Genomic DNA, 23,633 nt, shown 5'->3' with positions numbered 1-23,633 from the left:
CTCCTCCCTTTCTTCTTTCACTCCTTTCTGTGAAGAAAGTCGTAGCTTAAATGCTAAGAGCTAAGGTAGGAAAATTACATCTTTCAAAACATTTAAATCTTTCCACTCAACAGATTGCAAAGGCAGCTTTTACTACTGTGCTTACATGCTTACATATTCCATACCATTTGCCTGTTAAGTTCAAGATGTCAAGATGGAAAGGTAGCCTGAAAGCTGCCAGTATTTTTTTTTTTTTTTTGACATGCATCATCTGTTTCAAGAAAGATTGAGATAGTGTGGAAAGAACAAATATATATGTATATACATACATATATATATATATATATATATATAAAAGAGGTGTTAGCCAAAAGTAAACAAATTACGTGTGCATGCTACAGCAATCAGGTATACAGTTGTAAGTCGTTCCCCCCCTCCAATGAATTAAATGCTGCCTAACCAATGGAATATATGTACTAAAGGGAGTACTACCACACTTCTGGTATTCAGCTCTATTTTAGCATTCTTTAACTCTGAACTGAAGAGGTTGCTCAGATTTCTATTAATGCAGTGTCCTTCTTGGACCTCTTTAATAAAATTTTCAATGAAAATGTCAGAGAAGCTTTTCTGATTTACATTTTCAGTCCAAGAAGGGCTAATATTGTGCATTCTGTTCAAAAACTCTTTAGTTTTGGTTTAAGGAAAAGAGACAAAGTGAACATTTGTAGGTGGAAAAGTGGGAAGAGTACATATGTCCCATCATCAATAATATGATAATTGACTCAGATGACTGAAATAAACTTCCTAAGCAACTGATCAGGGAGGTCTGGAAGTTTCATATTCTCTTTGGAAGCTTCCCCTTGGAGATCATCCTTACAGAACTAACAACGCAAAGTAAAATGAGACATGATTCCTTACATTGTAAGGTCATTTTGGTCAGGATGTTTACATGTATTGCCTTTTAATTTCTGGATTGTGGGAATAAAGAGTCACTAGTTTCAAACTTATTAATTAATCAAAATGAATAATTGAGTTGGAAAACCCTAAAGCTGAGAAAAGAACTTTTCTCTTTTAAGTTTAGTTATAAGTTGATAATAAATACATATGTAGTACGATTCATTTCTTTTTCTGCTTGAGTAACCATAAATAGAATGGGTTCACATTAACAAGTTTGGCCTGAAATTGTGTTAATGCACCAGAGAGCTGAAGCTGAGCTGAATGACAGACCAAAGTAGGAGTTACATAAATATGAATGTTTAAGTAAGGAAAATTTGTAGTATGTTTCTTATCTTCTAAGTTACAAAAGCTTTTACCAAAGTGCCTCTCTTTGCTAAGAGTATATTCAACATTTTCTAGGTTTAATGCATAAGAAAAAAATACTAAGAGTTCTAAAGAAAACTGCGTTTTTTAGTTGCAGTTATATGTCAATATCATTGTCATCACACATCATCTGGTAACACTTTCATTTCAAGAGAAATTTTACATTTCTCATCTTTAAAGTTCAGAATCCACAGATCTTACATTGCTCTCATGCTGATAATGCACTTCAGTAATCGTGCTGTATAGCAAATATTTCTGTGTGCAAGTTTTAAATAGTTATTCAGCTGAATATTGTCACAAATCAGATGCTCTGTTTAAAATGCCAGCATGTTCTTTCCATTAATATCACAAGAGTGAAACTGGCATTATTACCAATGCATAACAAATGAGATTCAGTGAATAAATTGAAGGAACATTGTCCTGTGTACAGCTGTGCTAACATAAGTATAAAATTTTATTCACTACACTGTAAGACATACATTTTGTAAGGTAAGAAGTCTTGTTAGGGAAGAACCTTCTAAACGTAATACAGGCTAGCTAGAGGCAACATAATGTCAATGTATCTCCAATGCATAATCAAAGCTTTTATCAAAAACACTAAGCTGGACATCAAAGTCATTCTTAAAGGTTTTCAATCCAGTCTGTTTTCTGACCGGTTGTATCCAATATCCACCAAAATGCTTGGTCACATTAGTGAGCTGCTTCTGTGTTCCACTCACTCTCATACATTGTCCTCCGCAAAGCGTTCTCAATTTATTGTTGCAGAATCATCAAAACAGATAATAATCTGTATTACCCTATGTACATAATAAGAAAGACATATACATGTATGTGCTTGATATAACTGAGCTGAAATTTAATTGACTAATGTGGAAATATCAGATAGTCTACAGTGTTCCAGGAATCATGTTTTTCTTTATCCATTAGGATTACTTCAGTATCAGTATCAGTTTTCTCACTACATTCTGGATCCTCGGACATTGTTTGAATTGTGTTATGAAGATGAGAGGCAATAGAGAAAGAAGTTATTTTCTTCAATGTATCTTCTCTTTAGCATGTCAGTCCACTCTTTTTATGACATCTAGAGATTATTCACACATTCATTTTGATTTGAGCTTTGGGAATTTGACCCATAACATAAAAAGTTAAATTAAATATCTCTTAAATATCTATCTATTATAGTTGAACATTTTAAACTGACAACCTGTTTGTAGCCAAGCAAATCTTGAATTTGAAATTTTTCTTGAATCTTTAAATTTTTCCGGATGGCCAGCAAAACCTACCTCATCTAGACCGTTAGAGGAACTTTACAGAAAAGTTGTTTACTAATGCAGTGTCTTCAAAAAAATAGACTGCAAATGACAAAAGAAGGATTTGATAAGGGAAGTTTGGTTATCAATATCAACCTTTTATTTTGCTCCTCAGAATCAGAAGAATGCTCAGTGAGGTTATTTTTGTTGAGATTTTAACTTTGGAGAAACCCATCTGCACACAAGAATGAATAGTACATCAAAAATCTTGGTGCATTAGGGACCAAAGCAATTATCTTAATAATAAAGATTCCAGAACAGGAAATGAAATGTGTGATGTGAAATGTCTACATTGAAAGAACATGTTTAAGTATCCTCCTGTAATGGTCACAAACCAAGAAGGTTTCTCAAATTTAATACATTGTATAATATTTATTCTTAAAATAAATTTGTAAAAATAAAAAATAAATAAATACATGCTGGAGATAGTCTTTGAAGTACAAAGACTTATAAAGACCATAGCACTTTTTTTTCCTCAGCTAAAAATGAAACCCAAGAATGAAAGGCTAAGAGCTCCTTCATAATCTACAATCTACACTGTATCCAATTTTTTATTATCCACTGTTTTTATTTTGCTCAGATTAAATTATTTGTATTTAATTTGTAAAGTTTAATGATGTTAACATTACATCGTGCAGATCTGTTTTTCATAAATTGACACTTACAGACATGTTAGAAGCTCATATTTGTTTGAACTGATTTCTTGTCTGAACATAAGAGTGAGCACAGGAGATCAACAGCTTCCTGGTTGCTGATGCTCCACAAAAGTTACTGGAGAAGAAGACACTATTGCAGAAAAAAGATACTGATAAAACAAATATCTTCATCAGCAATCTCATTCTTGGTGACTGAAACAGAGATAGGTAACTGGCAGAAATTAGCTTTAACCCCAAGAAGTTCTCTCTTTGTAATTCATATGATTGATCAAAGAAAACAAAATAAGCAAATACACAACCCCTGAAACTATCCTCTTATTTTCTGTGTAACATCCTTCAACAGGAATGAGTAGAAAATATGTAAATATTTAGTTAAACTTGTATTGTATAAAATAATTTCACTTAATATGTAAGATTTGATTTTCAATGTCACTATTGAAGATTTTCTCTAAGATACTTTTTTCCAGTAAGGATGGCAAAAATAAATAAATAACTAAAAATTAAAACAATTAAAATAAAAACCTCCTTAGGTTTTATTTTATAATTTTTATAAACTCCTATACGTTGTCACCTATTATAATTTCCCCCTTTTGTAACAGTTATAGCATTCAGAGACATAATAGTGTAAATTTTCAAAGAATAATACCAAATATGGGATTATTCTTTATTTTTTTCCTGAAAAAAACCCCAGTAGCCAACAATTTAATTGAAACAGGAAAAAAAAATGCTTTAAAATTATGCTTCCCTTCAATGAATAAATGAGATTACAGAGCAAAACAGTTCTTTAGACCTGAGTTGTGGCTAGTTGCTGAAAAAAGTTTGAGTTCTGTTTCTAAGTGGTAAACCTTCCTAAATAGCAATATAGGCCTTTGCTCGGTATCTAGTAGTGTTCAAATACTTCTGGAGTGCCATCAGCTTCTCCTTCTGTTTCACGTGCCATTGAATTTACTATGCTCTATGCTTGCTTGAATTAGTTCAAGATCAACTTTTGAAAATCATCCCTAGGTCCTAGAAAAACATGAAGAGGTGAAAATCTTGTTCTTATTAGGACTAAATAAATCTCTAATATTTCTAAGCAAAGCAGGCACATACAAGTGTTTGTTGCACTCTAGTATCTTACTTTAAGCTAACGGTATTAATTACTCCATATTATCTTGGTGAACATTTCAACTTTCCTTTTTGTGACAAAGTTTACTTCTGTGCATAGGACAGTTTTCCATAGACGGAAGGGCTTGTTTCTCACTAAAAGGTTTAATTTTATTTTTTTTTTAATTACAAAAGAGGTTTTCTGCACATGGATAATTTTCAGTTTTCTACTACATTTCCATTTGTTTTCATTGAATAAATTGCAACTAAATATGTAACTGTGGTTTCATTCCCTTTGCCTGAATCTTGTTTTCAGTGCTAAGTGTCAGTGCCAATACCTTCATAATAGCAACAATGTTTATGGTAAATATGTGCTGATAAAGATTGAAAAGTGATGAAATCAGTACAGTAGTTTACAAGAAGCCTTTATCTGAGGTTAGAGTTTCAATTAAAATAGTTGCAGAAAGGGAGACACGAGTGGCCATATTGGCAAACTCTGGATGAGTGACAAAATGATGAAGAAGGCAGATTGAATAAGTCAGAAACACCAGTGCTACAATATGTCTTAAAAATGTATAGCAAGATCCCATGACTGCCATTATTAAATGCTGCTGAAAGGTCATGTAGCATTAAAATAGTGTAAGGGACATAATCAGTAATTAGGAAGAAGGCATCAATTTATTTTGCCTGAAGACTTTTCAGTACCAAATGAGACCCACTATGAAATCAGGCAAGAATGTATCATACAAAATATCTTTCCTTTAATTGGTAATTACATGATATAGGTAAAAAAGTGTTTGCTTTATCCCTCCTTTACCTCTGAATGTATTATGAACAAGTAATTATGGTTCAACAGAATAATGTAATAACATCTGTCAATTTAATAATTTAAAACATGTTCAGTCATTATCAAATTATCTTTTTATTTTGTTTTTCACTCAGTGTTATCTGCAGGATAAAATTTGAAATACACATTTTCAGTATTCATTCTGAATGGACTGGCTAAACTGAATTTACATTAAGTATAATAGGTATTAGAATGTCAATATTTCAATGAGTCACAAATATTTTTAATCCTTCCTAGGCATACAAATTCACCATCATATTATTAACAATAATTTATATTATTTTACATAGGAGCTTGTTATACCATTAGAACTCTCAGTATGCAATTAAGTGTTAATAGGTGCCTGAGGAAGAAGGTATAATTTTTGAAAGTGCTGCAGGAACAATGCAGAAACCCAAATTTTATTTATCTGTAATTTGGACAGAAACTACATCAGATTGTTCCATTTGCTCATAACCTACTTCACAGTACTTTATTTCCATTTCTACACATCCCAGTCTTGAAAGCTAAACATAAGCAGCTGAAGTTCCTGACCACATATAATGCATATAATGCTTGCAAAGATTGTTCAATGTTGGTTCCTGAACACTGACCCTATGTTCCAAGCATATCCTCATTTTCTAACCTGATGTGTTCTAATAAGAAATGTTACATATATCTTTAGGTCCAGCAAGACACCAAGGACATCCATAAAACTTTTATTTATTATTATTTTTTTAATCTCTATTACAGATTACATCTTGCTGTCATTATGGCACTATGCTTTGTCCAGTGTATTCAGATTGCTGCCAACCATGGTCTTATGAAGATAAAATTCTCAGGTGAAACATATTTTGTTGAGGGCCAGACTGAAAATACTTTGGAGTAATAAAGACTCTATTGATATTTCAGTCATTGACATGCCATAAATAAAAGGACGTTAAGTTAATGGCAATTTCCAGAAGCTATTCAGTGATTCATCCACCAACTTATCTTTGCTATCCTTGAACAGCTATATGATGATGTGTGATAATAATTATGTCAGAGATAGCGAGAAGTTTTTAAGCTTATGACAGGACTTTAATAAAGAATATTTTAAATACAACTGCACACTTGATTAATTCTTGTTTATAATAAATTTGGGGAAGGACTCAAGTTCATGATGGGAATTATTCATATTGGGAATAACACTAGAACATGGTGAAAAGGAGAAATGTATCAGTTTCATCACAAAATGATTCAAGAGAGTTTCTGCAAACTTCAGTTAGGTCAATGAAAGACCAGGCAATTGTATATTGAAAAATTCATATGGCTAGAAAGGAGTTAATCCACAATTACAAAAAGATCACAAAAGGTTCACAAGCAGTTAAGACCGTTGATGTTTTTGAAATATATTTTGAATTTAATATTGGTATTCCCCTTATATTTTATTATGAACTGAAATTGAAAACCAAACAAACAAGGTTTTATTGTCTGGTTACATAATCTGGCAATTTTTTTATGCTTATTAACTGAATTAAAAAAAAAAACAAACGTATATACATATGATTAATATTGTATAACGATTTTTATAGCTTTTGAGGTCATGGTTCACATTTCACTTTTGTCTAGGTTTTTAATATAATAATTTTTACTTTTTACTTTAAATTAAAGGCTTTTTTTTTTTTTTTTGAAGGAAATCATTAAAGCCAAAATATAGTGAAATTAAGTATTCATGGCAAAAAAGTATTCTCAGTAAGATATATTTTAATGTGTTCAATCAGGGGTGAAGCACATTTCTTTTAGTCCAAGACCTAGAAACAAGAACACCTGGTTACTGATAGAGTATGTTATGGTGGAATATCTTTCCACCTCTGATTTCAGTTCTGAAACAAAGTGAGGAGTCTGGAAACAATAATTCATAGCACCACTGGATATAAAAAGTATTCTCAGTTGAGATGTTGGTTTCATGAAATATTCCAATTTCCTCCTACCCTCCTACCTCATTTCATACAGTCTCAAATGTGATAGTCCTCCTCCTTTCATTTCATGGAGGCTAGTGGCTTTATATCCTCCTGTCTTACTCATATATTCCTGTGTTCCCCACGTCAAACACTCTTTTCTCCCCATGGATTATATGGTTATCCTAAATAGGTAAAACTCAGAGCTATTGTTTTATTCTTTCTGAACTTAGCTGATTTTGTTTCACATCTGAAGAAGGAAATAAATTTTCCAAACAAAATATTTTAACATATTTTATCTACATTTTTTTGGAAAAGATATACTAACCCTGCATTAGGGACATCCTTAGCTTGTGACATCCATACCTGTATTACTGCTTTATTTTAGAAACATAGAAGTTTTTCACTCCTTGTACACTCCTTTGTACAATATAGGTTTCTGAATATGTACAGAATATATACATACATATATACATATGTACATATACATATGTACATATATACATATGCATATATACAATATATGTATATATGTACAATATAGGTTTCTGGACTGTCTAAGGATGAAATAGAAAATACTATTGTAATTTTTTATTGTGTCATTCTAATAGCAATGAAGTAAGGTGGCAGATTTATGTTGAAAAATCATTGCATCATCTCAGGTTTGTAACAGACAAGCTTGAAAGATTTGTTTCTAGAAATCAATGATAGGATCTGTAAGTGGGAGTCAGGAATCTGAGGCAAAGATAAATTAGCATCTTTGTTTAAGTAAACACACCGTTTGTGTTCTGGCAGAAAGGTTAAAGGATGCCCAAAAAGATGATGCAAACTATGACCTCATAGAAATACAACAGGGTCTAACAGTGACCAGCTGAGTGAGTGTTCCATTTAAACAGTGTTAAAAAGTGAAAAACAAAGCTTTATTTTTATGTTACTTTTTAAATGTTGTTGAAATACATGTAATTCTAACATAAGGACCCCCACACCCTGCATGTTGGCTATTGACATTTACTATTATGAAATCATCTGTAGATTTTCGTTTACAGCCTCAAATTCTTTCCTGATGAAGACAGAGCTGAAAAACGAAGTCATGGTTTAGGAAAGATGCTCAAATAAAAATAGCTTGGATGAGAGAGAAAGATTTGTTTCCTTCTATGAGAGCAAATGCTATCTGAATGATATCTGAGGATGACCTTCTAAAACAGGCAGCTGTTATCTGAAACATGTATCAAATTAAATGTGCTCTCGTCCTGTCCATAAGACATGTATTATGCAGCATTACATCACTGATATGTAATGAAAAAAGAAAAGTGCCGTCACAGAACATCTGGTCCTGCACTGATGATGAACTACAGCTGTTGTCTGCCTTTTATGTGAACTGTGATACACAATTACACAGTCATATATTTTGAAATCTTTTACTTATGAAATAATGTCTTATAGGAGTGTGCATTTCTACTTCATCCCCTGCACAGTGGCCAGAATGCCATCACACACACACAAAAGATACACACACAATATTTCTAAGGCGTTTGCAAAGTATGAAGTCTCATGCCTTTAAGATTCCCTGAGATCTTAAACAATTATGAATTATTGAGAAATTCAGAATCTTGCAGGTCTGCAGCTGAATTCAATACTGATAAATAATTGACATGAAAGAGATCAAATACATCGGGTAGACTATACGTTATATATACATTATATTAACCATTTTTCCAATTTTTTGAGCACCATTTATTTAACTCTATACCTTTTTTTTCCAATTATCTTTTCACATGATAACAAGATGAAATTTGAAGATAAACTTTTATTTATATTTTTTATTTCTTTGTTATGAACAACATTTATATTTAATTAAAAAAGAAAAAAAGTCTGTAGACAGAGAGAGAGATTGTTCACCTTTTTATTCTCTGGTCATCCTGCCAAATGCCATTTGTCCATAATTTTTATAATACCTTTGAATACCAGACAAATAATCGCATTCTATTCACATAGAATATGGCTTTATCTAAATAGTTTTCTCTTTCCCTCTCGAGCATATACTTGCCAAGCTTCCAGGGCATTTATTAATATCTACAGTTTATCCCACTATACACCCTTGGCCTTTAAATCAATCAATGAAATTCCATAGCCCCTCCTCAGAGCCCCACCTACACAGTACCTGTTACTTTTCTAAGTAATCTATATAAAGCTGTATACTTTAAATCTAAGATCTCTCCACATCTACTTTTTTTTTCCTTAAAAAAAGGAACAATAAAAACTACAAGAGAAAGGGTAATTTCCTGACACAAAGAATAGCTAACACTCCTTGATTAAAAAGCTAAACAGCTACATATGTTTCCTCATTTAGAAAAGCATAGGTTGGTCTCCCAAACAAGCTGTTACCTCTGAAAGAGCAATCCAGCACAGTGCACAAAGAACTGTCTTTTCACCTTAATTTTATTTGTAAAAAGAACATATGAATACATTTCTCAAGCCAGCTTTAGCCTATTCAGAAATGTTGATGCTTCCTGGATATGCTATATTGCATGACTGGCATATGATCCAAAGATTGGGCAGAATAGAACTGCATTAGTCCATCTCCATTCTACTATCTTCATCTTTAATACTTCCTATGAATTCACCCCACATCATATCAGGCATAACATAAGAAGCTTAGTTATACAAACTCTATTTGGTCAACTGAGGTAGCTAGCAAATAAAAGGAAATTACTAAGTCCTTCAATGGGATAATTGTTCTTTGTCCTTATTTTTGAGGGTGCCTATCTTGTTTATTGTTGAATACAGTAGAAATCTGGGGCAACTTCACTTCTGATTTAGACAGTATATTTGGATGCCTAATGGGATGCTTAACGGGTTGCAACTGGTCTTGAAGCTTCAGTTCACAGTAGGGCTGACACTTCAACAGGTTTTCTTAGCCTTTTCACTGATTCAGTTATTTTTGCTGCATTAGTGATTTGAAGTATCTGGAACAGATTACAGAATTTGAGTATACACTCCCAAATACCAATAGTAAAGAGGCTTATTTGAATAAGATTTAAAAATACATTAATTCCAAATAATCTGTTTTGCTGCTCAATATTAGGTAAGTAAAATATTATAGCAAGATCTTGCTAAAGTTCAGGAATTTTCACAGGAAGTGCAACTATGAAGGAGTTATAAATAAAAAGATAGTTTTCACATTTATTTCAACCCCCTAGTATAGCATCAGTCTTTAAAAACTATAACGAGGACAATAAAAAAGTAAGATATAATCCAAAAATGGATTGGACAAACCAATTGGACAAACTGAAGTAAAACCATGGCTCAACAGTAATAAGAAAATATCAGGTTTATATTCTATAAAGGGATATCATGAACAACAACAAAAAAGAAATAATTGAACTCTTACAGTGGAAGGTGGCTGTGATGCAAAATTAATAGCCTGATTTTTCACTATTTGAATTTCATACAGATTTTAGCTTGTATAAAATTGTATACTAATTTAGATCTTGAGGATTCTACAATAATTGGACACTTAATCTCCCCACCCCATTTTCAGAGTGATTCTGCATGAGCATAATTGTGAATACAGATTTCTGCATCTCCATGGCAAAGTGCAATAACTGTGTGTTAATTCTAATTCCCTAAGATATTAGTCAAGAGCACATTGACGCCATTATGTGGTTAAGGTTACACCAAAATATTACAAAATATTTTCCAAATTCAGTTAGTATTTCAACATCTAGTTGCTGTAATGAAAGCTAAAATTTGTCATTAACTTTTAAGGTACTTACGTTTCATTATAATCTTGACTTTACTGAGTGTTTTCTAAACCAAATACAAAGACAGTACTGAAGGAGATTCTTTATTGATGAGTTTCACAATGCAAGCACCTTCCTTCTGTGCTATCCCTTCATGAATCCAAAAATGTTGTGTCTGGAGAAACTTATAATGGTATTGTATAATATATTTTTTTGTATAATATCATCATTTATAATTATATTTATTTGTAATAAAAGGAATCTGGGAGGTGAATTTCCTTCATTATTAATATAATTTAAACAAGAATGAGATGATTTTTGTTGCACACTGTTTTGGATAGATAATGTGCAGACACATTTTTTAGTCACAGGTTTTCATTTTGTATTTTTAGTATATCCAGTTCAGTGTTACAAACCTGTGGGACTCCTTGATATTAATGAGTTTGCTGAAGGAATAAATGAAAATTTCAGTGTTCACAAAATACAGTTTTGCTGTGAACCCAAAGCTGATAAACAAGGAACATTCTTAAATCAAATCCAGACATACCAACAATGACAGCAGGTAGACTTCCCAGAATTCAATTTGGCACTTTTGCAGTATGGGTCATGATGATCTTTCATTATGCCAGGATGCCAACATTTTCATTTCTGGGATGAAGGAAATCAATTGCAGTGTATACAATAGTTCATACAAACAGCCAGAGCACCAAGCTTTTCATCAGCCATTTGAGGCCTGAGGACATAATGTTTATGAGAAACCACATTATGTTTTCTATAAATATATATGGCATATTTTATAATGACATTAAAATGTAGTGAAGGGAAATTTGAAACTGAAGCCAAGAATTCAGTCTCATTATTTTCAGTGTGCTTCAGAATAGTGGCACAGATGATGAGATTGTAAAAGTACAAAGAGTGTAGTGGTAAATGCTGCACAAGAACCAATGTGAGAGTTAATCTTGCAGTGTATATATGAATCATATTCCTATGAATATTCAATAACAGTCTTTATAGACTTGGAAATTTCCAAAAACTAACAAAGAACATTTTTAAATGTAGACAAGTGAATCTTATTTCCTTTGGAAATAAGACTTCCACCTGCACATTAGAAGAGAAACTGAATACCATGGAAGGCATGGTAGGAAGATTTTTCTCAGTATACCAAGTATGTCTTGGTATGCTTTTTTTTAGGAAAGTATTAGAGAAATAGGTTCAGCTCTCCATGTAATGTGAAAATACACATTCCTATATGTGAAATAACATGAAAATATATGTTATTAAAAAGGACTGTAGGAGAAATAAAACTCTATTTTCTTTTGCTATGAAAAATATCTTCAAGCTTCTGAGCAAATATACTTGGCTGGTATTTAATAATTTGTTCAACTCCTTAAGGAATTCAGTAGTGATTACTTCCAATTATTTGAAAAAAATATTTTTTTTTCTTAAGGAATGCTTTAAGAATGGATGGATTACCTGTGCTACATTCAGTTGCATTTTAGTAGACTAACTCTTTATGCATTCCTCAAAATGAAATAAAACCTCTGCAGAACAAAGGTTTTTTAAAGATCTTTTAATTTTGCTAATCTTTTTTGACTCATAATTCCTGAAAGTTTAGGACATCATGAGCCATCTTCTAGACTCTGGTCCATCCAAACTATAACTAACTCATCTTTAAGAGGCTGGAGGTTTTTTGTTCTCTTCCCCTGCAAAGAATAGGATTTGTTACCTCACTTTCCAAAACCATTCAGACAAATGGTCTTGTTGACAAATGGTGTTGTTTTCTACAGCAATTTGAATTTCACTGAACTAGCAAGATACAAGGAATATGCAATCTCTCAAAAAATCTACAAAAATGAATTCATCATTATAAAAAATCTGTAAAAACCATGATGGTAGTACTCAAATCTTACACTACAATGATAAATAACCTAATGATGGGCCGATTAATTCTGTAGCTGCAGCCAAGTAACTGATTAGCAACAGCTAGGATAAAAGCCTGACATTAAGGAATATTAAGTGTCTGGTCCTAAAGATGTTAGTTTATTTTATGGAAAATTTTCTGAATAGCTAAGACTCTGTGTCCTGATTTTATCCAGAAATCTCTTATAAAGAGCTGAGCAAAAAGATTGAGAAACAGATAAGGGAGAATCTTTCCTTTTTCTTATGCAATAAGGATAATGAAACTTGTTGGTAGGCCTTTTAGGTGATTATATACAGAAATTAAGATGCATTCGATATAACCTTGAAAATAATGATGCTTTAGGATGGATCAAGGATCCTGAAAGAGCACAGTAGAAGTGGGATATTAACTGAAGTGCTTACAAATCAATCTAGAAAATTTTCCATGAAATGATAAAGGATTATCAATGATGATAAGAACAGAATGTGGCTTTACAACAACAAAAGTAGTGAAAATAATTGGTTCTGGTGATACTCCAAAAATATCTTTTTTTTTTTTTTTTTTTTTTTTTTTTTTAAGAACTACTGCCTCTGAGCAACAGCAGCAAGAGCAAAAGCAAAACCTGAAACTATTGTTAGCTGCAGTTCAACACTAGTAGTTGAGGACATTGCTCCAGGATAGTGTTGACCTGACTTGAAGCTGGCCAGGGGAAACACAGGCTCTTAAAGAAACAGGCTGGACTATTCTGGAGGGAAAATTCTAGAAAGTCAGTGGAAAGTCAGCTGGATCACCCCCCCCCCATTTTACTTTCTTGAAAAATCTACCAAGCTGCTGAAAAGAAGAGAATGCAGTTCAGAAAAACAGATTAATTTTTCTTTTCCTAGGGAGAAGTGCCAAAATACCATTTTTTTTTTAATTTATTTTTTGTCACAGACAAAAACACAGAGGTATAAAGACCTTACAGATTAACTTTGGTTCTGTTAGCTTGCATTTGAGTTTCAGATGCCTTTCATTTATGAATGATAATTTGATGTAGTTTATCTTGATTGGGAATCAATCCCTCAGGTCCCAATACTCATTTGTAGAATAGAGAACCTTTAAGTGAGTGGGGAGATGAGGTGTAAGTTCCTTCTGACCCCTTAAGATATCAGGAAAAGAAGACAGTTTTTTTCATTCCCTAGCTTCAGGAGTTGCAGTAAATTGCTTCAATTTCTGTAAATGATAATATGTGCATTTTAGTCATTATGGTCTTCATGGCAAAAAGTGAGTGTTTGCCCCTTATCTATTAAACTTTCAAAGAAATTACATAATCCTTCATAGGACACTGTTCCTATTCCTTTCTAAGCTGGTTGAATGATGATTACTTTTAGATTCAAGTGAAGTCCATTGACTTTAGTCTTTAACCTAGAAAATATAGCTTAAATAATGATTTCTTTCTAGTAGAAACTGGTACTGGTAGAAAGAAGAGAGATATGTGTTATATAATAGATGGTAGCAGAGGGCCTTAGACTTTGTCGTTACTTAGAGTTTACCCTTTGTAACTTGGAAGGGTAAAAAAGGCAAATTATTATGGTACAGTAAAAATATACTCTGAAAATAATAGTCACAAAGTACACTATAAAAGCATTCATTCAAGAAGATGAGAAACAACCTGTCATCATTAAAATGTCATTGAATTTTCAGAGGCCAGTATTTCTTTGTGTTAGAGGCTATGAACATAACGATTATGCAATTATAATGCTGAGACAGCTGCATAAAATATTTTTATTTCACATGACTGTTTTCAGTCTTTCTGTGCTCATTTCAACTTGCCTTCCAAAAGAAAAATCATTCTCAGTCATTTTGAGGGTAGCCAACTGAACCAAAAGGTCAATCTAATTAAAAAGGAAGAGAACTTCAGCCCACAGGGAAAAGGGTCCAGTAAAATGCCAGAGAAGTTTGTATTAGAGAAGTATGAAGTAAACAGTTCAAAACAATGACAAAAATCCACATTGGTGTCAAAAATATAAAAACAAAAAGAGATTATATGACCTTTTCTTATATTAATGGTCATGTCTATAAAACAGAGAAATACTATTTATTAAATATTAGGAATACAACTTTCGCTTAGGAAAGTTTATCTACCATTTTCTCAGAGGCCTGAGAAAAATTCTATTTTAATAAGCACTTTGAAGGGTGGGGAAGTAAAATGAGAAGTGTTTTGAAGTTGTTTTTCCTTTGAAAGACAAACAATGAATTTTATATCAATGTGTCATGGAACATTCAGAAAACCTCAAAGAAAAGGTAAAATTTTAATGCATAATTAAGTAAAATTCACAAAAACCTCTATGGCCTTCATAACTTCTTTAGTTAAACAAGAATTTATTAATGAAAATTGAACTTGCTCTTCATTCTATTGAGTCTGGCTTATTGATGGCTTATTGAAAGTCATTATTGAAAATCACTTTTTACTTTTCTGAAATACTTCATAGACAAGTATAGACATGCTGGAGAATCATAGAATCACAGAATCACAGAAACAAAGAATTTCTAGGTTGGAAGAGACCTCAAGATCATCGAGTCCAACCTCTAACCTAATGCTAGCAGTCCCCACTAAACCATATCCCTAAGCTCTACATCTAGATGTCTTTTGAAGACTTCCAGGGATGGTGACTCCACCACTTCCCTGGGCAGCCTGTTCCAATGCCTAACAACCCTTTCAGTAAAGAAGTTCTTCCTAACATCTAACCTAAAACTCCCCTGGCGCAACTTAAGCCCATTCCCCCTCGTCCTGTCACCAGGCATGTGGGAGAACAGACCAACCCCCACCTCGCTACAGCCTCCCTTGAGGTAACTATAGAGAGCAATAAGGTCGCCTCTCTGCACCCGCTCAAGCACCTCCATGTCCTTCTTGTAGTGAGGGGCCCAAAACTGAACACAGTACTCGAGGTGCGGCCTCACCAGAGCCGAGTACAGGGGGACGATCACCTCCCTAGCCCTGCTGGCCACACTGCTTCTTATACAAGCCAGGATGCTGTTGGCCTTCTTGGCCACCTGAGCACACTGCTGGCTCATATTCAGCCGACTATCAACCATCACTCCCAGGTCCTTCTCTTCCTGGCAGCTCTCCAACCACTCATCTCCCAGCCTGTAGCTCTGCTTGGGGTTATTGCGCCCCAGGTGCAGGACCCGGCACTTGGCCTTGTTGAACTTCATGCAGTTGGCCTCAGCCCATCGGTGCAGCCTATCCAGATCCTCCTGCAGAGCCTTCCTACCCTCAAGCAGATCGACACAAGCACCTAACTTGGTGTCATCTGCAAACTTACTGAGGGTGCACTCAATGCCCTCATCCAGATCATCAATGAAGATATTAAAGAGGACCAGCACTGAGCCCTGGGGAATGCCACTAGTGAGTGGCCTCCAACTGGACTTGACTCCATTCACCACGACTCTTTGGGCCCGGCTATCCAGCCAGTTTCTAACCCAACGAATCGTGTGCCAGTCCAACCCAAGAGCAGCCAGTTTCTTGAGGAGAATGCTGTGGGAGACGGTGTCAAAAGCCTTGCTGAAGTCAAGGTAGACCACATCCACAGCCTTTCCCTCATCCACCAAGCGCGTCACTTTGTCATAGAAGGAGACAAAGCAGGATCTGCCTTTCATAAACCCATGCTGACTGGGCCTGATCTATACTGGGTCTATAGCAGACCCCGACCAGGACACTAGCCTTGTTGTCCCTGCCGATCCTAACCCAAAGGGACTCGACCTTGTCATTCCCAGCCTCGAGTTCTACAACCTCGAAAGACTCTCTAATATAGAGAGCCACACCACCACCCCTGCTGTGCTGCCTGTCCCTTCTAAAGAGCTTATAGCCAGGCATTGCAGCACTCCAGTCATGAGACTGGTCCCACCACGTCTCAGTGATGGCAACCAAGTCGTAGCCTGCCTGCTGCACGATGGCTTCCAGCTCCTCCTGTTTGTTACCCATGCTGTGTGCATTGGTGTAGATGCACTTCAGCTGGGCCATTGCCTTATCCCCCGGCCTTGCCATTGTTCCCCCTGGCACAGCCCCAAGAATCCTAGCTTCAGCCCCATCCCCCTTCCTACCTAGTTTAAAGCCCTCTCAATGAGCCCTGCCAGCTCCTGGCCCAGGATCCTTTTTCCCCTAAAAAACAGGGACCCGTCTGCGGCCATCAGGCCAGGTGCTGAGTAAAGTGCCCCATGATCGAAAAACCCAAGATTTCTGCATTGGCACCAGCCCCGGAGCCACGTGTTTAACAGGTGGGCTTTCTGTGTCCTCTCTGTACCCCTCCCTGCCACCGTAGGGATGGACGAAAACACCACCTGCACTCCCGCTCCATCCACTAACCGACCCAGCCCCCTAAAGTCTCGTTTGATAGCCTTCAGGCTTCTCTCTTCAATGTTGTCACTGCCCGCCTGGACTATCAAAAGAGGATAATAGTCAGAGGGGCGTACCAGGTTGGGAAGCTTCCTGGCAACGTCCCTGACCCTGGCCCCAGGGAGGCAGCAGACTTCCCTACGGGTAGGGTCAGGCCGACAAATAGGGCCCTCTGTTCCCCTAAGAATAGAGTCTCCAACAACAATAACCCTCCTGTCTTTCTTGATGGAGGCAGTCCTGAGGCCTGGAGTCAACCTCCTCGCCCTAGGCATCCTCCTGGGAACACTTGCTACCTCTTCCTCACCCACCCGTCTGTCGAGCTCCAGGGCCTCAAACCTGTTGCGTAAGGGAAGGCGGGGCCGGAAGGGGAGGGCATCGCCTGCGATGTCGAGCAGGGACCTGTTTCCATTCCTCCTCAACTCCCAGATTCCCTCCCTCTGCCCAACGGCTACAGGGCAGGGGGTCCACCACCATTTGAGGAGTCTCACCTCGGTTCCTCCCCTTGAGGCCCTGCAGGGAGTTACTCCACAAGTCTATCTCTCGCTCACACTCCCTGATGGCCCTCAATCTCTCCACCTCCTCCTTGAGCTCCGCCACCATGCGGACCAGGTCATCCACCTGCTCGCACCTCACGCACACAGTTTCTCTGCCTCCCGTCGATGGCAGCAACAGGCTCAGACACTCCCTGCATCCGGTGACCTGAACTGCGGCATTTTTTAACGGGTTAGTCGGTCTGGGTGCGTACCGACTTCCTGGAGAGTGCACCGTGCCTGGTGGAGACCATTATCACCTAGCTAATGGCTGTCGTTACAGGAGGTGTTCGTGTGGGCAGGGGGAGCGCTCTGCCCTTCCTGCGCACCCTGCCTGCGCTAACTGCCGCGCCACTCCCTTCTGACGCGCCACGCCCTGTTTGCCCGCCCTGTTCGCCGCGCTCCTGGTCGCTCGCGCTCCCTAGGGGCAGCTTTTGAACAGCTGGGGAGGGGGCGCTGCTGGCTCCGCCTTCGCCTCGTCAGCCTCCCTCACGAGGGCTGCTGGGTCCTGGCGGCTCACTCAAGTAGGCTCGATGCCGGAAAAATTAGCCCTGCCTGGCCCGATCCCCCGCTCCGCTGCAGAACGCGTCTGCCCCGGAGCCGATCGCCTCGGCAAATGCAGAAGAACCTTGCAAATTAATCAGAAAAATAATCATTAGGTTTCCCACTACAGAATCTTTGTTCTTCAGCAAGATGCTGTCTTTCTGCTGTTTCAATTACCAAAAAATCCCTTTTGTCTTTGGCAACTCTGCCTCCACTCTTCATTAGGATCTTTTCATAAAATGTGAGTGGATAGGAGCCCTACTTCTACACTAGAAGCATGTATGTAAAGCACAAACATTTTATATATGGTATAATATGATGCAGTTCAAATTTGTCCCAGTGCATTAACAAACTGCCATATGCCATAACTGGAAATTGATGGCTGAATCTACAACAGTGTTTTGAGAATTAGCTGTATCTCTCTCAAGATACAGTTGAAAGCATTAGTCACAACTCAACATTTCTGGGTGACTACCAGTATGAAATGATTACATGAAGACAGTATTGAGGGACTGTTCAATATCTTAGTGCTTTCAAATCAAGTTCAGATTTAAAAAAAAAAAAAAAAAAAAAAAAGGAAAAAAAAGAAAAAAAAAAGTACTTGGTCTGTATCATTGCATCATGTATGAATGAAAGGGAAATAGATTTGTTTTGAATGAATTTCTGAACTCACTCGTTCATCCTGGAGTTTGCAAGTGAATCTTTCACACATTTGTTTATATATCAGTAATAAATAAAAGCTACACAAATTCTCCCTACCTGTATACATGTGAAAGACTGTATATAAGTTTAATATATCTGTTTATAAGTTTAAGAGGAAGAATCTGGGGCCCTGCTTAGTTAATGGTTACAATGATAATAAAAATACCTGAATCAAAATTCTTTTTATTTTTTTTTCCCCTGGGGAAATGTTTAAATGTGTAGTAATAAAAATAACTGTTAGTGAGAAAGAAGACAGAATTCTGAATCCATGAGAAATTAGATCTGGTGAACAAAAAATGTCTTTATTAATTTATTTTATTGGAATAGACGTTTTTGAGCCCATTTTGATATGTCATGGCTGAACAAACTTTCCTTTTCCAATTTTAGAATAATGTTATCTTTTAAAGTAAGATAATAAAAAATAATTTCAAAGTATTATTGGAAGTTGTTATTACTCCCATGGTTCGTTTTAGATCAGCTGTATTGTACAGCTGTTTTGATTGAGCTTAATAATATCTTTCCTTACCACCATTCTTTGGCTGCTACAGGTGAATTCACAGCTATTTTTGTCTCAAGTGTTAGAATATGGCTGGGGTTGTAAGAATATGTTGTGTTCTTCCATATTTGATTGTTAATTGAAAAACACAGATTTTTTATTATTAGTAGTAGTAGTAGTATGAAAATATATTAAGAAGTACAAGAAAGATTTGGAAAGGATTTAGGTCCCTCAGTTCTAATATTCTGTGATAAAAGGAATCTGGGCTTCTAATTAGCTTTTGAAAATCTTCTTTAATCTTATTTATTTTATCTAATTTAATTTATCTAAATTAATTCAATTGTCAGGACAAGGGGGAATGGTTTTAAATTAAAAGAGATTTAGATTAGAGATTAGAGGGAAATTCTTCACTCAGAGGGTGGTGAGGTACTGGAACAGGTTGCCCAGAGAGGTTGTGGATGCCCCATCCCTGGAGGTGTTCAATACCAGTTTAGACAAGACTCTGAGCAACCTAATCCTGTGGGTGGCATCCCAGCCTGTAGCAGTGGGATTGAAACTACATGATCTTTGAGGTCACTTCCAACCCACGTCACTCAGTGATTCTATGATTCTAATTTTATTTAAACAACTTTGCCTTCTTGAGTTAATATTTATGAGAATTTTCACTTCAAAATTAGACATCCATTTCATAACAGTTGAGAGTGATCTCACTAGAGGAATCTGACTCAGAACCTACCTTCCCCCACTATAAAAACTACAAGAAACAGCACCTGCAAAGCAAAAAACAACCTCAACAAACACAAAATCTTACTGTACATTAGTAGTTTCAACACAAAACATTACTTTTTGTAAATAAATCCCATGTTAAGATTTGTGGCTCTTTTTTGTTCTTTTGTTTTTCCCCAAAACTATTTTCAAGTCTTGCTTGAAAATATTTTGAGAAGATTTTGAATATGGTACTACAATTTAATCTCATAAGAAAATCATGAAAACTATCTGTATTTATTGGTAGAAGAGATTGAGATCTTTTTTAAAAAATAATCTTTTAATGAATTTCCACTCTTATTCCATATCTGTTATTTGACATAAGGGATTATTATCAGACATTCTTTCATTTGTTTAAATGACATACACACAGATACATGCACGTAGTGCTATATATACATCCTTTCCCAATATAGTTCTTAGAACAAAAACATGAAGAAAAGAGAGAACATAAGGAAAAAACAGACATTCAGATTTTTATTTAATTGAAATTAAATTTATAATTTCATTATCCTGCACAATTTTCAGATTTTCAAGAACTAATAGCCATAGCTTAGGAAAAAGGTTAAAGGCACTGTATTTAATTAAGTATTCCTGATATTGTCAAACTCAGGCCAAAATTAGCCACAAATCAAGTCTACTACTACAGAATTATGTATAGATTGCTTCTTAAACAGGTTTTACAAATCAGTTTGTGGGGTTGGGTTGTTTGGTTGGGTTTGGAGACTGAATAGACCAACATTCAAAATAATATGTTTCTTATTAAAAGTAATATTTGTTAGTATAACACAATGCTAAAAATGCATTTTTTATATTTAAAAATGGTTATTTGTTCTTTGAACAAAACATGAAAGACAAACAGCTAACTGCTTATGGAAATACAGTAGACAGTGAATATCCCATATTTTCTATATACTGAAATTCTGGCTGTAAATAATTATTATATTCTGTTAACCTAAAGTTTGTTCTGAGGTTTCTAGTATATTGGAGAGATCTCTCTATTTTCTTGAATAAGAAAAGAATGCTATCCAAAACTGCTGAACAGCTTTTACATTGAATTCCAAAGGTGGCTGCAATTTTGTAGTGTTTGAACTGCTTCTTATATACCATATGAGTATTACCATATACTCCTGGGTTATGTGTGTTAAACTCACACTGAAAGTAATAGAATGCATGCTTGCTTCCCTCAATGAGAGAATTTAGTGTATGAACAAAAGAACTGTCTATCTCGTAAGCCTACAAGTTGAAAATCAATTATAAACACAAGCAACCCTGTTCTAGCTTTGTGGCATGTGCCGTTCCCTCCCAGTGTCTGCACATATATATCAGAAAGGAATCTCAAAGGCACAGGTGACACAATTCCACTTTGCATCTATAGCTGTGTTCAGCAAGCGCGCAAGTGCTTTTGAAACAAAGCCTCATAGTATAAGCTAGAGCTAAACAAAGAGGACACAAAAATTTACACTTTCATCTAGGTTTGAAATGCTGCACACGTAGATTCTTTTCCACAATTGCCAGCCCTCTTAGGATAAAACTCATCTCCCTGCAATATAATAAAGAATTCAGAAACTTCAGGTTTCTCCATAACAATAAGGCTGCTCTTTAATGTTGCTATACTACATCGTCTATGCCTTCTTTCTGCATCAGTGGAGAGACCCTTAAATCTAATCTAAGGAGGTATCCAATCAGTTGTTTTGAATTCTGTATTGCGTATGTGTATATATTATTGTGGATTTCTGCATTTTAAAGTATTTATGCAATCTATTGCTAAAACACTTGGCAAGTTATCAAAACATGAGGTGAATAGTAATGATGTTGATTTGATTCTTTCTTTGGTACATAGGGGTTTAACAGTGCTGTTCAGAATTTCGTGGAGTAGCAGAAACACATACTAATTGAGCTTCATATTCAGTTAGATTTAAAACTAAGAACATTTTATTAATCTACCAGAATAACAAAACAAAATGAATAATTAATGATCACACATTAGCATACTGAAACATTTTATTCAAAGCTTAATAACTGAAAGCAGTCCAAGTTTCCTAACGCTTATTTCAGGAGTTATTTCACAGCTTGGGTTGGAGGAAATAAATGTATAGGTTTTGTGCAGAAAATGTCACAAGCTGTAATTGAATTGTATTCTTGGAAGCCCACATTGACTGCAGTATGAGCTCCTCATTATATGACGGAAAAATCTGAATCAGATTTTAACGGTATCCATAGAAAAACATACTTCAGATATGTCCTTACAAGACTGACAGTGGTGAAGCTCCCTAGGTATAGTCATATGGAAGAATGCTATACTATTCAGAGATACCTGAGCTACTTCCAAACAATCTACTTCTGGAAGTGGAAATTGTAGAACCAGGAAATTATACTTGAGCTAATTAGTTCTGCTGAGAAGCTATATAAGAGGCTGCCTGATAGCAGCTAACGGAGAAACACTGCAGTAATTCAGCACACAGCATACTAGTCTGAAGGAGTGCTGCTGTTGCTTGGGGCTGTGGTAAAACATTCAGCTGCACAGACATAACATTTGAGTTGAGTTACTGACACTGTCAGCTTTCTTGTTCTTTTTCACCTGACTCCTGAAATACTCTGCCAGCTTTCTTATCCATATTTCTTGTCCGAGAAAAACAAAACAATGTGTGTACATCGGAGGACGAGACTTCACATCTTTCTTCACATTCTAGTGGCAAGGGACATCTCAGGAGCAGTGCAAGAATAAGGAACAGCATAGTACTGGGCAGTATATTTAACAGGACTCATACAGCAAAGCCGATAGTTACTTCTTGCACATCTGCAATAATTATATGACTGTTTTCATCACAAAATAATTTAGTCACCATTAGCATTATTTGGGCATTTCTGAAACAGCATCACAAGGTAAAGATATTATCAATGCAAACTATTTTTAGGACTTCGGTGCCAACATTTCCAGTATATTTTTCAGTGCTTTCATAATTTACAGCCTCACAGGGGAAAAATAAATAAATAAATCTGCTGAAAACAGCTCAAAAATTTCAGTAAAGGTTGCACCATTTTCACCTCAAGCCATTTCAGCCACTACTTCCATAGCTTCTCCTTGTAGCAGCTATGCTGAACCCCAGCCTTGCTCTCGACTTTCTGCCTCAAGGCCAAAGCTGTCCTTTCCCCAGTGAGGGTTGAGGGATGGACAGAATCTGTCAGAAACCCATGGATAGTTTCTTATTCTTCTGTAGCCTCCAAGTAGTTCAGAGAAAGTCTGCTGCACAGACCAGAAAGAAATACTTGTTGGTATGTGATATAGCTCGTTGACTTGAGCAGATTAATAGCTCAAGTTATGCATAGAAGTCTTAGTTCAGGTGAAACTGAATATTTCAACTGAAACATATGTATATTTTTAATCCGACTCAAATCTTTCCTTGAATGATGAATGGTCTGTTTTGTGATAGTTCTATGCAGCCATTCTAAAGAAGTTTT

This window comes from Aythya ferina (genome assembly GCF_964211825.1).
Source record: "Aythya ferina genome assembly, chromosome: 5".
NCBI classification, from domain to species: domain Eukaryota; kingdom Metazoa; phylum Chordata; class Aves; order Anseriformes; family Anatidae; genus Aythya; species Aythya ferina.
Note: the sequence above shows the minus strand (reverse complement) of the source record.